Consider the following 17,500-nt stretch of genomic DNA (forward strand, 5'->3'; position numbering starts at 1 on the left):
TACAGCACAGATGGAGAAGTGATAAATGGGGGGAATATGGGGTTGTTGTGAGTCAACTCTTATTGTCTTCATTGTGTTAAAACTGGTCAGACATGGGGGGGTGGCTGAGACTGAGAGGGGAATTTTGAGGCGATGTTTTTCAGGTCGGTGTAATCTAAGAGGAAAGGAGGGCACTTCAGAGGACGTGAGGGGAGAGGACAGGACTCCAGATAGGAGAGGACGAGACAGGAGGAGGCAGAACAGCACTTCATCCGTGTCGCCCTTCTCTGTCGGTCCCTGCGCATTAAAATATTGAAAAGCTTTTGTTTTGCCGAGTTAAACATGCACTGATGTGACACAAACTGTGAACAATGCCATTTCACACACACGGGAATCCTCTCTCTTTTTCATAATTCATGGTGGAGTGACGAGTGCAGCCATGTCCCACCGTTTGCACTCACAACATAATACAGCTGGTTCTTTAAAACAACATTTTGCTCAGTAAACATATAAAAGTGTTCAAATGAATGTGTGTGTTGTACTTGTCAATTATAATGATATCAAACTATGTTTTCACGTAGGCACAAAATACCTGTTTTAATGTACGCTGTTTGTCTCCTTTAGTCACACAGGATGAAGAAGAGCAGGATGTCTGGTCTGCCCCTCTGTAACACTACAGGTGTAAATACAGAATAAATTGGTTTGAAAAAGTGGAAGATGGTGACTTAAATCCCTTTAGAACTTTTCTTCATAACAGTTGCACATTCTTTTGCTGAAAAGGGGACAGCATGTGGAAATATGAGACTCAGTTAGATGCAAGTACAGATGTTTTTCAGCACATAGCTCGCTATGCAGTTATTGGTCCAGACATCTGTCTCACAAAGTGGTTGTGAGGAAAACCTTAAAAAGGTTATATGAGGAAAAAAGAGGGAGAAAACATTTTGAGAAGTTATTAGATTGGCTCCAAAGTGCACAATTATCTCTCGTTTTCTGACATCCCTCTCATCCTTTACCAGACTATCCCTCCTCAGCTGGACACCACTGAAGCTCTGTTCAGAGAATAGCACACTGAAGAACGATTATTACGGGTGGCTGAAAAAGGTTGATCAAGTTAGTTTACCTACTAGTTTTACTAACCTTGTTTCATGAAACAGGAAGAAAATTGTAGTGGAGTAATTATGCTGGAAAAACAAATCATACCTGGGAAACATTGGCTGGTCTCTTATCTCAGAAACAGAACAAGTCAGGTTGTTATAAAAAAAAAAAAAATTCAAATTATGGATCAAGTTGTTCAGAAAGTTGTGTCATAGCAATTTTTTTTCCAACTCTGAACTATTCCTCTCATTATCTACTTGGGCCTACATTTTCAAGAAACAAATGCAACACTAAAGTACAGTCTTCAGTACTGTTTATACCCCAAATAGATTAACATTGCACCTTTAGTAGCCTCATTAAGATATATAATAGTTTAAAAACGATATAAAAATTTGACAAATTATATAGATTGAAACCTTTTCACAATATAACTATGTAATCAAAAGACTTCTCAAGATGACATCACAGATTACCCTTTTACTCATCTCTTTATTTTTTTAAAGTTTCTCATACAAAAGCTAAAGACAAACGATCAGAGATTCTGATATCATATTTGAACAGTGGCCATCACAATGAGCACAATATACACACAGTCAAAGTCACAGCTCACCTGTGAAATAAAAAACAACATGACACCTCCAGTGGAGAAAGAGAGAGAGAATCCCATCACGACTGCCTCAGGTCTTAGCCCGAGCTAAATCCAGTCTGATGTCCGACGTGAACCCTGAAAACAAGGAGACAGGGATTCAGCAAATACACTGTGATCATCCTACAGCATGAAAACACCGGTGCTAAGAAGCACCTACACACACACACACACACACACACACACACACACACAATCTCACACAGACTGCGTGGTATGTCGTAAACATGAATTATACATCTCTCTAGAGGGTTGGCTCATCTTGCTTTCCTCTTCATACCTTTTCTTTTAATTCTATGCTTTATTTTTCCTCTTTGCTTAAATCAGCAACCTTATGGAAATAAGACTCATACAGGGAAAACAGTACTTTAACATATGAATACTTGACCAGAAAAGGTTTCAAATGATCTGTATCATACACATATGATCAGGAGTAACATTGTACGTTTGATTTATGTCTTATTAGCCTGTAATGGAAACCCTCTTTGTCCATATTTGTAGTATCACATTTCATTTTTTCGGTCTGCATCTGTAAAGGGAAGCGAAACCTAATTTTGTCATTCAGCCAAAAAGAAAAAACCTAATGAGAGATTATACATCTAAAGTTGACAGGGTCTTATTTCATAGCGTTTCTATGTGCTGTGTTCACGGTGAAATACTAAGTCACTCATGATGAATAAATGATTTCATCGTCACTGTAGGGAATCTAATTTCTACTGACATTCAATGAACATGTTTTCAGAAGGTGTGGATGTATGGGTCAGCAAATTAAACTGTGCCAGGATGTGTGTGTGTGTGTAGGTGTGTGTGTGTGTGTGTGTGTGTGTGTGTGTGTGTGTGTGTGTGTGTGTGTGTATGTGTGTGTATGTGTGTGTGTGTGTGAGACTGGGATAAAACAAAGCTCACATACAACAGCCCAGGGACACTCCAACCATAATTGTGCAGGTGGCATTTTAGAAATACTCACACAACAGGGGTCAATCTCTCTTCAGGTCACTGAGAATGACATCATCAAACTACTATTAACTCTGCAAACAATCCTAGTGCTGCTGCGTCCGTATTGACAATGGATTCCTTCAAAACAAACAAGCAGGCTGCAGGCTTTGCCCTCAATCAAAAACCATAACCTCAGAGTGAATAACAGAGAAGTGTCCATCTGGGCAGGAAGGGCCGTCACCGTGGAGTGGAGAACTAAAAATGACACGGCAAACAAATCTGAGCAGCCGCTTCCCCCTCACCTCCAGCCCTCCCCCTTCTTTCAGGTAATGCTCTTTTCTATTCCTGTCTGTATCTCTCACACACACACACACACACACACACACACACACACACACATTACGTGAGAGCAACACATGTGCCTACAAAGGTGGGAGAAACCCTAACGTGTTTCTTTACCACATATTCAGACACACTGTGTCTTATTTTCCTGCTAACTGAGATGTTTGAGCAAAGACTATGAGTTTTTCACCATACCCTGTGAATATGACCTATCCAACGCGCTCTTGTTTTAAGATGTGAGCCCCACAGAGGTCCGGTGAGCCAACGAGGGCAAGGTGTGTATTGACATACAAACATGAGGGAAGCGTCCACATGCAGTCCACTGTTTTTCTGTAATAATAGCTAGCAGCCCAGCCGTTAAATAATTAATGTGGTCTATCCAATACAAAGTGGACAGCATGCAGAGCACACTCCCCGTGCGCTCCGTCTCATTCTCTATCTATCCCTGATGGACACAATGTGCACGGCCTCGCTTATTTTTGTTTGTTTGTAGCATTAACTACATGTGTTAGACAACTTAATACTAATATTGTTAAAATATTAGTGGATGAAACACAAGACTTTATAACAAGACTTTATAAGGCAATAAACAGAAGATTAAAACAGACACTAGTAAAGCAGAGCAATGCTAATATCCCTTAGACCACCATTAAAACCAAGATCCTCTCTTCTGTATCAAACTATCATGCTTATTGCAAATTAACTTGGAAAGACTACTCTATTTAATAAGTTGAAATTAAGCTTAATATTACTATATTTATATAAAAAAAAGAGGTAAGGCTAAGGAGGCAGCACGGATACATTATTACAAACAATAAATCAGTGCACTGGTATGCCTGTGCATTTTACTGGGCGGAGCCCAAAATAGCATGGAGGATGCTAGCAACAAAAGCTAAGCATTTTATATAACTGTTGAATTTTCTACAGAGCTAATGCAACGAGGGCTGGTGATAGAAGCTTGAATAAACAAAGAGGGCAGATGAAACACAGCGAAGCAGTTAACTTTGTTGGCTTCATTGTGAAAACTCAAGAAAGTTCTCACTGATGGTTTGATTGTGACTCAACAGAAGCATAGTGCACTCTGCCTGCCCTCTACAAGAACACATGAGAGCATTAGCTTTACAAAGTCAGAAACACCTGATGTTCATCCTCACTGTGACGAATATTAATCTAACAATGGTATCGGATTGGATTGATATCAGCAGATACTAATGCCCAGGTATGGGATTGATATCGGAGCTCAAATAGTTGGACTGGTGTATCATTCATTTTAACTTTTGGTTCACTGTTCTCAAAGTCAATTTTTAAATTGGTCATCGGTTAGATGCCTGAATTTAAATCTGGTTATAAGAAGCTCAGCATAAAAAAACCCCCAAAAAACAGCTGCAGCATTACATTTATTGTTTCTTCGGATTATTTTGGAGTTTGTATCTTTTACGTGCGTGAAAGCTGTTATAAAGCTGCTAAATACGACTTCAGAGGTTGTATGGAGATGTGAACTTTATCCCACCAAACTCAGACCAATGAAAAGCTTAGTGATAATGATATTGCAGTCATATCATGAATCATGTTTACAGCTTAACGTTTGCTTTCTAACGCTTCAAAGTGGCATTCATGTTTCAAATGTATGATGGATAGGCAGAAATACATTTTATTGTGGGAAATGGACGAGTGTAAACTCTTCTTACTTTAATGAATGACCAAAATAAAAATATATAAATTCATTAATTCAATCAAAAATAATAAAATTGGTGTTCATATGTGCTGGACAACACATGTAAGTTGTTTAGTTTGTTAAATTTAGTTTGCCTCAGTCTTATTTTCTGCAACAATCTAAAGTATAAATGAAAATATCACATTGTTATTTTGTCGAGGGTAATAGGTGATGCTCTCGTCTGGATTGGTCTACAACTATATGAGATTCTTCCATCAACCCAAATAATTCCAAAAACATTTTGAGACTTTGTCATTATTCTTTTGCTAGTTTTTTAAAGGTTGTTATCCTAAAGCTGGCAGAATACTTATTTCAGAGAAACACCTTTTTGTTGCACTAATACTGATTAGTTGATGTATATGATGTAATTGAATGAAGGCATCATTGATATGTCTACTTAATAGAAAAATGATTCTGTAACATATAACCTTTGGCCAAAGTGTGGATGAAAGAGGTAACAAAAATTGATCTTACTGAATGATCCAAATGATGCATTGCATCAACTTACCCTCTCATTGAGCACATGCTGTTTTTCTCTGCTGTTTTTACTTATTTGGCATTACAGTGCAATAAACACACCGAGGCATATTGGAGGTTATGGCAGGAGCAGTCACATGATCAATACCCTCCCGACCCTCATCTCCTTGCCCAATCCACCACTTTTCTTCCTTTCTCCCCTCACCACCTTTCCTCCCAATCAATTAACTTCCCCAAGTAAACAGATCTGTCCCAACGCTCGCTGTAAATGGATCCTCCTCCTCCTCCTCCTCCCTGGTCCAGACAAGTCCGAGAGAGAAATCAGAGACCTGGCACTGCGTTACTGCAAGCTCTCTTCCAGTGTGCGTTGAGGTAAGAAGGCTAAATAAAGATCAGTGACATCATCTACATATTCCTCAGCCTCTTCTTATCACTGACCTCTAAATGGGTCACAGATCAAACATCCGGAAAATATTTCCTAATGAAGACTTCAACTACTATAACACTGTTAGGATGTTTACTTCTTATTATTACACATCAAACATTAAAATCAGGCTTATTTTCCCCCTCATATATCACACAACTTAACATTGGTGAAGTCACATCATTAGCATAAGGTACATACTTTTACTCAGCTTGAGGCTTTTTAGAGTTGGTTTTGTTTAAATTATTAATTGAGCCCCCTTATTATAATACGAGTAAAAGCCAAATACGCGATCTAATAAAAACTACAGTAATCATGATGTGATATTAAACATCTTTGATAGCATAAAAGTCAGTTATAGAATCTTCTTGCATTTCCAGTCTTCTGTGATATGTAAATCTGCAAGTGCACACACCACACACTACTGTATAAATGCCTGAATATAAGTGTTGGGTATTTACAAAAATGTAGTACTCGAGTAACCACATAACCGTATGAACGAGTACTCGAGTACTTGCTAATTATTGTTTTAACGTAGACATGGACCATACAGTTGCCCACTATGTTTTCTGTGGCGTGCATAACCAAGGGTTATTGGTTGCGCCTAAACTAATGTGTCAGCTGGGGGTTCGATCCCCAGCTCCTGCAGCCACATGTCAATATGTCCTTGAGCAACTTAACTCCAAGTGGCTCCCGCTGCTTGGTCGGAGTGAATGCATGTATTAGTTAGTACATATGGAGACGTGACATAGCAGCCTCTGCCATCAGTGTGTGAATGTGACGTTAATGGTTTGATGTGTAGTGCAAAAGCGCTTTGAATAGTCAGAAGACTAGAAAAGCGCTATAAAAGCTCAAGTCCATACATAATTAACCCAAACTGTATAAATACAAAAAAAGAAAACATCAACACGGAGCTCCGTATTATGAACAAGATATTCCAAACTGAATTCTGCCATCGTCGTCAACTACTCAACAGTACAAAAGAACAGCACTTCGGTTTTCACCCTTCAAAATACATTTCCCGCGGATATTATAGTTTACCAGAGATAGACTGCAATTCACAGAGCTTTAGAAATAGAAAATAGAAAGCCTTCTTTGTCATTATACAATTGTGCAAGGAAATTAGAAAACACTACTTTGGGAAAAAATAGCTAACAGTAAGATATGACTCCTGAGTGATCGGTCCAGAAGTCTGTAGTAACAGCCACTTTATCGACACAAATCAACACTGAATTCTGTGGCTCTTTCCTCATACATTTTTTCACTCTCGATGGTGGCTTGACTGCATCCACAACGAGTACTGAAGTACCAAATGCCACTGAATATATATCCAAGACTACACAAATTCAGTTTTGGTTTTAAGATTATTACTTGTTTGTGAGTCAGATTTGGATCTGCTCCATAATATAAAGGTTTCTTTCTTGGTGCATGTTACACATTTTCACCAGTATTTATGTAAATTAAGCCGGGCCATAGTTCTTCCATTATCCATATAATAAAAGAAGAAAAGTATTTATGAAAGGACAGATGTGATCATCACTACAGCACCGATCCACTGACTGGACTTCTACTCATTTATTTACACCTCCATCTGGAAAGCCAGTCTGCCCAGACAACGCTGCACATGTGTCCCGTTAGTTTATTAATGGAACATGTCCTCATTCTGCCTTAAGAAATACAAGTGTTGAGACATGAGACCACCAAGTCAAGAACATGTGCAAAGGAGCATATCAAATGTCTTGAATTCTTTTATCCTGTAAGTAAAATGTTAAAGGTTGAAGAGGCTCTACTCAAATTCAACAAAATACACCACACTGTGTTTTGTAAATTAGAATTTCTCCAAATGAACCCCCCCCCCCCCCCCCATCCCCCTGCAATTATCTTGCCGCTCAATAAACTAGGTGACTACAACAGAAATTCCCACGAGTCCTCGAACATAAAATTGTTCATTCTTGCAACACCCCTGCCACGGAGAAGTGGGGATGCAGGCACGACCAATCTATATCTGCTGTGACCCTCAGCAACATGTCGTTATGCTTGCTAATCAGATTTCGAGACAACAAGTGAAAGGATGGCCTCTCTGGGCCGTTTGCTTTCACAAATGGATCTGCTTAATATGGGAGATTAATAGACTACTATCTAATCTAGCCTGTGATTGAAGCTATGATCTGGTTACAGAGAAACATGATGGATGTTGAGGCGGCTACATATGAGAATCATGTTAACCCTTTCAAGACAGAATGCAGGTTATTGACTGTTAAAAGACAATGCAATCACACTAATGAAGATGTCTGCAGGGCTGTTGGATTATTAGCAGCAATATGCAAAATTGCTTCTTTCAGCTCACAGCTGTGTCAAATTAGAGTCTGAACTGATTCTCAGAGGTTGTTAGAAAACAATTACGCAGGTCTGGAGTATTTTGTGTGCGCTGTTTATCCCTTGATGTTATCCAACAGACAATCCTTTAAAAAAATAAAAGACCCAGACCAAGCTGGAAATAAACTTGTATTCTCATTGTTTTCGACTGTATGACCCTGTTCATAGTTTCCTACTGTCGCCAACTCAAATCATCAACAGTTATCAGAAAAAAACCCTGTAATAAAACTATTGACGGAAAGAAAAAGAAAAACAGACGCCACGCTGAAACTTCTTTCAGTGGTAAAGGTGAGATGAGGGTTTCTAATTATATTTACTGGATCTAAAGACCAATGTTTTCTCACGTTATAATGGAATTCTCTCCTTCAATTGCTTCAGGTCTTTGATGTTGAACAGGTTTAGATAATTAAAGGTTACATATTGCAGACAGAGGGTACAATCAACAGCACTGAATCAATCATTTCCCCCGTCCATATTAAACTCTTTTTGTATCTATTTCTGATTATTGTTTTATAATATATGCATGATGATGAGATCCCCATCAGGCAGGCTGTTTAATACAATCTCTTTTATCATCTTGTGTCTGTGTACATTTAAGACTCAGGACCAGAATCGTGTCCGGACAAACTGTGCCTGAAATTTCCTCAACAGTAAGATGACATTATCTGGACTGATTGATAGTAGAGCCTGACCGATGCATCGGCCAGACGATGATATTGACATTAGCTTATCTAGTGAGTATCAGTATCGGCTAATCTTATCGCAGACGCAGATGTGCACCGATATTACTAGATTAATTTACTAGTCAAGTAGCATTTAATGTCAGTACCGTTGTATTATACTAGCAGTACTCTTTCTGGCTCTCACCAGCAGATTGTACTATAAGGATTTTAACAAGACATATCACTCTCCAAAATGATGCACGTACATGGGAAGTTACTTTCCAGTTGAGTAACCATCTTATCTTTGTTATACTGGTTATCTTTTCCACAAGTTTTTGATAAACTGCATTTGAGGGATCAACGCAATAAATGTGTATATCTAAATCTATCCATCTCTACAGATCAAACATAGATGTAAGAAAGATACCAGCCAATATATCTGTATCAGATTTTTTCTCTCCCTAATATCGTTATCGATATCGGGTTCCTCCAAAACTTTTATGCCGGAGTTATTTTCCCAAAAAGTATTTTGACCCACTTGAGTTTGTTGTTCATCTGCTGTTGACGATGTCAAAATGAAAACAAATAACAGACTATGTGATTCATTTTTAAGGAACAAAATCTGTACATGGTCGTCAGATGGTGGTTTCCCTTTTGACACATTTTTTATTCTGTTTCGTTTTTTTTTTTAAACTGATCTTGGGGGTGTCACACTATCATAGTAAGGGCCTGTGTAAATCACAGAGAAAAGCTGTCGTCCCCGACAGGGCCTGGTTAGTCGCCACAGAACCATAATGACTGATGCCTTACAGGCAAACTAATTATCAGGTACTTAACAGTCCGAACCTAAAATACATCTGCCATGGGCTGAGGAGGGATGTGAGACACATGAGCACCTCCTTCCTCTCCTTTTCTCTCTCTCTCTTTATACCTCTGTGTCTACCTCTCCTCTCTCTCTCTCTCTCTCTCCTCCTCTACCAGCATCTCCTGTTCTTCCTACTAGCTGTGTATCTTCTGTTCCTCTCCCCCTTCTCTCTGTTCTCTCAGGGAGCCAGCTGGGAAACTGGCCTTGGGATACAAGCTAGAAGCATACAACCATATGCTAGATATTTTCATGGAAGGTGTGTGTGTCTGTATGTATGTGTGTGCTCAGTGTTGAAAGAAGGCAGGGGGAGGGGTCTGACTTCTTGTTGAAATGTACTACAGTGTAATAGCTAAGTAGGACATTTATCTGGCAGTGGTTTGTCTTCCCCTGTTGTGCTGGTGTGTGAGTTCCTGAGTTTCCTCTCTATCCCACAGCTAAATGCCTTCAACACAGAATTTCTGTTGCTTTCAAGACACACACACACACACCACAAACTGTACAGGCAGACTGCTGAGAGCGAGCTGCTAGAGACACTGACACAGCTTGCTCATTAGACAGTTTCTTCTTGGATCTAGGCCAAATATCTGCAGGTCATAAACTCACTGATGTAACAGGCAATGTAACTCACTGATGTAGGGAGGTGTTCAAAAGCTGCACATCTATTTTTTAAAGCTTCCTTTTTATCATCATTTACTGTACTCATGTCATATTTTATCCCTGAATATGAAGACACACAACACGCAGTAAAAGGTGTAAGCTGCCACAGTGAGGGGATTGTCATCACATTGACATACGCAATCCCACCACAGCAGGCCTGCCATTACACTGGTCATCATGTGCTGTCAGCGTTAATTAAAAGGTCCCTCCTTATTTCTTTTATTTGAAAAGTCACACCCCTCTGAATTGTCATTAAGTTTAATTAACTGTGAAATTCACATATCCCAGTGTACATCCTCTCCATGCAGGCCCCTCATCCAACCAGCTGTAGTGCTTACTGCAGCTACGAAGTCATGGTCCTCAACTGGCTCCCCACCATCATAAAAGGCCAATTGTTAATTTCACGACATGAAACAAACTGTTTTAAACTCAGTTTATGCTGTTGTGTCGTTTTCAATATTTGAACGTCCATAAGGATGCAGTGCTTTGAAGCTCCTGTGAGGAACTTTCTGTTTGTGTTTATTAAGGCGACCCCTGAACAAAACTTTATGTCTTATCTCTTTGTTGCAGTGGCGCTTCTAGACCACTTTTACTGAGGGGGCCAAACTGGGGCCAGTTGTTTAGTCAGAGGGGAACATTAAACCATGGTGAAAAATAGACAAAGATGATCGCTTAAAAAAAAAATCTATATATTATGCCAAATAATAGCGCACATCATAAAATACCATGATTTATATTTGTTTCAGTAACAGTATTTAATACTAGATTGTGAGTCTGATTGTTAAGTCAAATACTAGGGGGGTTCTTCCTTTTGGAGGGGTGGCCACAGGGGGGACCAAGCTCAGTGTTACAGGGGCACTGGCCCCTGTTGGCCCCTGCCTAGAACCGCCCATGCTTTGTTGATATTGTCCTGTACATGGATGTGTAAGAGGTATTTTTGTCATTAAATCTAATCATCTAACAATCAAATATATCACTCTTTGTGAATATCTGGGGTGGGAAATGTAATAAAAATGGCTGTTTCTTAAGCATGCTGTAAATCGTCTCATCTGACCTCATACGCCGGTGACATCATTTACAAGCATTAAAATATAAACTTGTAGAAATAGTCAGTCAATCCGCGGATTAGTCTGCTTAGTTTCTGGATGTTATCAATATTCATTTCAGTGCTTTCATTCATAACATGGTACAAACTCCTCACTGAAGCTTTAAAAGAGTACCTTTCATTTAACAGTTTGGAAGCGTATTTTACTTCCTCTCTCAAGATAGATGAGAAGATAAGATCAAAAGCAGAAGCTATATCTGAAGGACAGTTAGCTTTAAAACTTTTCTTATTTTTTTTGGGATGTATTAAACAAACACGGTATAATGTATGGATTTTTTTTATCTTCAGAGGTGCTTTTTGCCAGACTCTGCTACCTTAATATGGAGCCAGGTTATCTGTTTCCATGTTTGTCAGTCTTTTGCTAAGATAAGCTTAATGTCTCATGGCTTTAGCTTCTACTTTTCCGTTAGAAATGGGATTCTTATGCCCTTATTGTCTGTTACTTTTTGTGCAGGAGAGTTAAATAGTGTATACTACAAAAGTGATGAACTGTTCTTCTTTTTAAGAAAGCCAATCGGACCTTTCTTTTTGAGATTCTGATTTGATCGTTTGTTTTCAAAATCACTTGATTTTCACAGTTAGCTGTTTATCTTTATATTCACCATTTAACTCATAACAAAAATTGAGTTATTTTGTGGCTTTTTAGGACACGCCCTCTCACCTCCTCCTCCCATCCATTCACCTCTTTAATGCATGTGTATTTACCCCCTTAGGGCAGGAGAAAAAAAAGGGCCAGGCTCCATCTCTCATTAACCTACTGGTTGGATAAATCAAAGTGCAGGGCAGAGAGGAGAACCTCAGCCTCAGCCATTCAGATAAGAAGAACACCCTACACCAGCTCATAGCCTACAGCACAGTGATATATAGATCTGCGGAGGCTAATAGCAAAGTATTGACAGGGAAATGGTGTGCTTATCCTGCTCCTCCATGCTGGGGAGAGGTCCCCAAAGCAGATGGGACACACTTTAGGGAGAGAGAGAGAGAGGAGGAGGAGGAGGGTGAGAGGATGAGGTAAAAGTGTACTGGGACAAATTAGAGTCTTTATTGCTTTATTTCAGCTCATCTGTCTCTGACTTTGAGTCTACAAACACAACAACAGTATTCAGTTTAATCTTTGTTTAGTTGGATGTATGTCCAACTGTACAAACAGTCAGGAGTACATTTCTATCTCACATTAGTTTTCAATGTAGAAATATTTCACGGCCTTTGATATTTTGACGTAAATATGTCTTACATTTCATTACAAAATTTGTCAGTTTAAGATAACATATTTTAAGTAAGAAAAAGTTCTGTGTGTTTTGATTCCTCAGCATCAAATCCCTCATAACCCACTGAAGGCCTATAAGCTCGCCTCTAAAGTTCTCTCCTAAATCTCTGCTATCATCCATGTCAATGTGTAGAGGTATTTTTTCAATGACTGAGCACAGAGCCACAAAAAATAGAAAATTCTCTAACGCAAGCCAGCAATTCTGTTCTCTGACATGAAGCAATAGATCAAGATGTAGGCCGTCCCCCCATTGGTGGAGTCTTTAATGCTGGAGTCAGTAGGTTATCGCTGAGGGACCTGCACCTTGTTCTGAGTGCCAGCTTTATCAAGCACCACCAATTCTTCCTCTGATGCGTCTGTGGGTGCAGGAGATGGGCCCTAATGGCAACACTTCATCAACCTCAGAGAGAAGATGTACAGAGAAACTGGAACCTGTGATGTTAGATAAAGATGTTGATACTGCTTAGTTACTGGACCACCAGGGGTAATTTGGTAAAAGCCTGCAGTGCACTGCTGCTGTACTAGTAAAAAGTCTGCAACTGCTGAATTACATTCACAGAGACAATATCAATGTACACGTACAAAAGTAACAATAGCAGCATTCCAATAACCATGTTTCAATACTATTTAGTATGCCAAAAGAAGATTAAATGTCTCCAAATACATGTAGTATATCAAGTGAATCATGCAAAATAAACCTGTCCTACTACATCTAGTCACATACAAGCACTCTTCTTTGAATTCTCTGACCCATAATCTGCATGCAAAAGTGAAAAACATGTCGATTTAACCGGGCCTCAGAGAGAGGACTAAGGAGACGACTGTTCCTCTAAGAACTGCAACATAAAAATCAGCGAGAAAAAATGAGGTCCTATTCATCAAGTTATCTCAAAGTAGTGCTGTATGCCAATTATTATGCACGCAAGTATGTACTTTTTAAGGGCAGAACATGAACTACAGTAAAAAGAAAAGCTTTGCAATAATAGACGCAGGCTGTATGAGGTGCTGCTGTAATTCAATTTAGATTCTTCACAATACGGCTGTAACATGAACATGAACTACAGTTATGCCACTGATTGAATGTTGAGTTAAAAGCAGGGTTGGCAATTTTTGGAAAACTAGCATGATTTTGAAAGTAGCATTCCCTCAGTTTTACATCTACACCCACCCCCGTCCTCTCTGTGCTCCCTCAAAAGCCACGCCACTCACTTACATGCACGAGCGACGTTGCTCCAGAAGCGGAGCAGTATAAACTCCGTCATCTTGATGTGCTTTGTGAGTGGGCTAGTGCAAACAAGGGAAAGAGTACGATCAAGGACACAGGGAGGCATGGTTGGTTCAACAGATTGGTACCTCCTGGCAGACATTGGTTGAAGTTTTTACAGGATTGCAACTGCTGCAGATGACAGATTTTCTTTGTTCCTTTTCCAGAGCGCGTGAGTTAATTTCTGTCAGGACCTAAAGACAATTTCAACCAAAATCTTAATAAGTGTATGTGGAGAAAATTACCAACCCTGCCTTTAATGAGGAGCCTTAGATACAGCCTCCTTCTATAAAAGTAGTCGGATAACTTAACACCAACAATAAAAAGTCACGGAAAGGAATTGCTGCCTTTTAACCAATCTGCTACCTACAAGTGATGGCACTTTTCATATTCTGTCTACATGTTGTAGCAGCGAAATTCTGTCTGTAAACTCTATCAGCATGGTCAAAGCGAGGATCCAAAAACTCAAAAACTTATGTCATTGTGAATTCAGGAATTTAATGATCAAGCATCTGCATCAACGAGCACCAAGGGCAAAAACAATGCATCGCCCCGCTCTGCCAAATGCCTTTGTTCTTCCAAAGGACCCCACATACAACCATCTTTACATCTGGACACCAAGCACTGTACCGGGGCCTGTCAATGACCGTGATTACCCACTTGACATCTTTATAGCTCCATGGCAGACTTCCTCTTCAGCAGAGCTGGAGACAGAACTGCTGAATGCCAAAGTGGCCCCACAGTGCTGGTGTGGGGCATCAGAGTTTTGTGTTGAAATAATTAGCCTGTTTATCTGCCATCTGGGCTCTGGATGCTGGCGTGTGGCACGAGCCAGGTGCTTCATGGGTAATGCCACTGAGAGACATACAGCAGATGCTCATGGGTAGAGCTGCCCATCTTGGCACAGATCTGGAATCAGCTAAAGCCTTTACAAATCTGAAGTAAAGCCACAAGAGGCAATGCAGACAGGACTGGTTTGAGGACTGCGTCTTGACGCACGACCATTTCAACAGCTTCGAGCATTAACAATAAGTAGTCAAGACAAGTAGAAAGGACTCAGCATGAAGCAAAAAGTAACATTTCTGATGCTGTTAAAGTGTAACTGAGCAACTTTTTATCGAAAACAGCAAAAATCTATGAAACTGCATTCTGCTCGGAATGAAATCTGCGATAACTCCACTCCATCCGACATAAAACACTAACCAAATAATCAACAGTCTTATCTATGAAAAGCAGGTGCCGTTTAATGACTGCCTTCCCCCTATGCAGCTCAAAATCTGAGGAGGTTAAACATTTTTTGAGCAGTTCAGGAGGCCAGTAACTTGATAAGGCCCCTGGATTTACTCGATGAGGTAGAAAGTTCCTGAGCAAGCAGCAGGCATGTGGTTGTTGTTCCCAGAGGGCTGGGAAACCGTATCTGCCCTGGAGGAGCATCCTCTTTGGTAAGCACTTCTTATCCAGGCCATCACTGCAGGCCGATAGCGGCAGGGTAATATCCAGTAACTGCAGCTTTATGTGCGATCCAATACGTGGATCAATCCCTGGGACAGGAGGATTGCCATTAACCCCTGAGATCTCTCTCTCTCTCTCCCTCTTTTCCCTCTTGTTTCCTCTGTCTTATAGTGAATCTTTACTCCTTTTGATTCCCCAGCAGAAATCATGAAATCCTCCCGAGATGGGAAAAAAGGCTCTGTGTATTTTACTGTATGGTACAAAGGCAGAGCAACATAGCGCTTTGTATATCACACGAAACTGCCAGATGCTGTTACCAATAAATGTAAAAGTTTAGAATTTGTGTTGTCTTGTTTCTAGCCATGAATTGTTAATCGTTTAAAACCTCTAACTTCAAAACACCTTAGAAAAATAACAAGAGGCTTAGTCATGGGAAAAAAAAATCTTTGTCTACATGGTAGTGTGACTACACTACAGAATATCAATGTGTAGGGTTCGTTTACATTATGTTTGTATTGGGAGGTAAAACAATGCATAGGCGTGTATTTCTGAATCTACTGTATGCTTTAGCTTAGCGGTGTGTGTGTGTGTGTGTGTGTGTGTGTGTGTGTGTGTGTGTGTGTCTGTGTATCAGTGTGTGTACGTGTAGAGAAAGCTAGAAAGACAGAGAGAGAGTTATAAAGAGAGATGGAGTGAATAGGAGAGAGAGAGACAGGAGGTTTGAGACTTTGTTTGAAACTCCCAATACTTTGGGGAGTATTGCCCCATATATTGTCCCATGTGACTTAGCAGAAGAAAGATAGACTGAACCAGAGCTGTGTGGCTCTGGAATAATATTTCTCATTCTGCTCTCTCGCAGAATATAAATGGATAAATAGTAACTCACATTATTTTAGGTGCACTGCTTTTTCTCATATAACAATATGAGATGCTGCATATAAAATGGGTGATGTACACATTGTTCAGAGGGGACACTTTAGCGGAGCTTTGTAGAGAAAAAAAAACATTTTGAACATGATCAAAAATGAAAACTGTAGGCGCATGTTTTTTTCTTTTGTTTTTTTTCAGAGATTTAAGATTTTTTTGTTTTCTTCTTTCGACAATGATTCAGACCAAGAGAAATCAAAAAGAAGACTGGACTTTTGTTTGCCTGATAGGATTACACAGATAAATAATCAACGATTTAAACACAAAATCAGTAAGTCATCATCAGTGAGAAAGCTAAATAAAATAAAAGTCTGAGAAATATATTATTTTAAAAATAGGACACAATAATTTGTTGAACCATTACACTGCTGGAGGGGTTTAGCATTAGTTTGATTGAGGTGTTCTTCATGTAATAAAACGCAGACTATGTCAAAAAAACTACCAATACCACCTAAACTGTCCCCCCCTTATTTATGATAATTATAAAAGAGTTAACTTTGTGATTAAAATAATATTCTTATGAGGTGATTGAGAGGTAAAAATATTTTTCATGCATGCAACAAAGGAAAAAAAATAATTTTTTCAAAACATTTGCAACTGATTTTTTCCCACAACAGACATTAAGCAAGAGATTAAGCCTTATTACATGTCCGAGAAGTGTCACTTACCTTTCAGTGTTTCTCTTTTAAGTAGGGTCAAGACCCCTGAGCTGGAGCACAGTTGCAGATCAGGAAAGTTGAGTACATCCTCTCTATTCCACGCAAACGTCAGAGGCCACTAGCAGGCTGCTAGCTGTCGCCGGCTGCATCACAGAGGCAAGCGTGGATCGCAGCAGAGGCGTCCAGGCAGGCAGGCAGGCAGGCAGGCTGGCTGGGAGCCGGTGAGTCAAGAGAGGTCGGTCAGCCGGCCCCGGCAGCAGAGACAAGGGGACAGGCACACAGGGAGAAGGGCTGAGCCGGAGTGGGCTCTGCTGGAAGGCTTTTTCGCCTCTCCTTCCCTGAATGAAAGCAATCCCTACGAGTGAATGGGTAATGAGAGACCGGCTCCTGAGATTTTAGCTTTCTTAATCATGTTCATAATTAATTCAAGAACATTGATAATTTCATTACATTCTTTTTGTCTTATCAATAAATGATGTGCCTGCACTTTTGGTCTTGTGTATACTGGAGAGAGGGAGAAAGAGAGGGAGAGCGAGGGACAAGAGAAGTAATACTGCACTAAAAGCACAGGAGATGGAAAATGATACAAACAGGGAAGTGGTAATTATAATCTTTGACCAAGCCACTGGCAGCACAATATGAAGTCAAGTGGC

At 39.8% G+C, this 17,500-nt stretch overlaps 1 long non-coding RNA gene across 2 annotated transcripts in view; it reads right to left on the reverse strand.

The window, feature by feature from the left end:
- Positions 1-17,483, reverse strand: part of LOC132972688 (uncharacterized) — a 29,774-nt gene extending 12,291 nt beyond the window's left edge. The window contains exons 1-2 of one of the 2 annotated variants that reach the window (XR_009672932.1): positions 16,857-17,483; positions 572-1,798 (exon numbers count right to left, since the gene is read on the reverse strand). This is a non-coding gene — a long non-coding RNA (uncharacterized LOC132972688). The remainder of the gene's footprint in view (positions 1-571; positions 1,799-16,856) is intronic. The other variant, XR_009672931.1, reaches the window with a different exon arrangement.
- Between the last annotated feature and the right edge of the window lie 17 nt (positions 17,484-17,500).

The sequence above is a fragment of the Labrus mixtus genome, chromosome 1 (genome assembly GCF_963584025.1).
Source record: "Labrus mixtus chromosome 1, fLabMix1.1, whole genome shotgun sequence".
Lineage (NCBI taxonomy): Eukaryota > Metazoa > Chordata > Actinopteri > Labriformes > Labridae > Labrus > Labrus mixtus.